Here is a 428-nt window from a genome sequence, read left to right as displayed (position 1 = left end):
GTTGTGTTTGTTTTCGCGCGGGGGTATGGTGAGTGGTTTGCAATTGCAAAAGCACAAAATAAAATGCGGACACGATAAACACAAAGTTTTGTCGACCGCGCGTACCGGCGGCACTGCACTCTTGGATAAGTTTCATGTTTGGATATCGCTTACTACGGTACGGTATGGAATGTCCTCCAAGGGTCCACTAGTGGCATCTCTATCGGCAGGGCGACATCCCCAAGAAGGAACACACACACACACGCAGAGTGTAGCGCCTGCCGTCTTAGAAGAGGGAGCTCCGCACATCTCAGCTTGCAGCAGTTGCAGCGGCGCGACACCTCAGAACATGGGAAAGACGGTTGGGGTTGATCGAGGGGTGGAAATAAAAACATGGTTGTATTCAATACTACTGTACTGCCAGAGAAAGAGAGAGAGAGAGAGAGAGA

This window comes from Frankliniella occidentalis, unplaced genomic scaffold, assembly GCF_000697945.3.
Source record: "Frankliniella occidentalis isolate FOCC.00 unplaced genomic scaffold, Focc_3.1 Scaffold107, whole genome shotgun sequence".
Taxonomy (NCBI): Eukaryota; Metazoa; Arthropoda; class Insecta; order Thysanoptera; family Thripidae; genus Frankliniella; species Frankliniella occidentalis.
Note: the sequence above shows the minus strand (reverse complement) of the source record.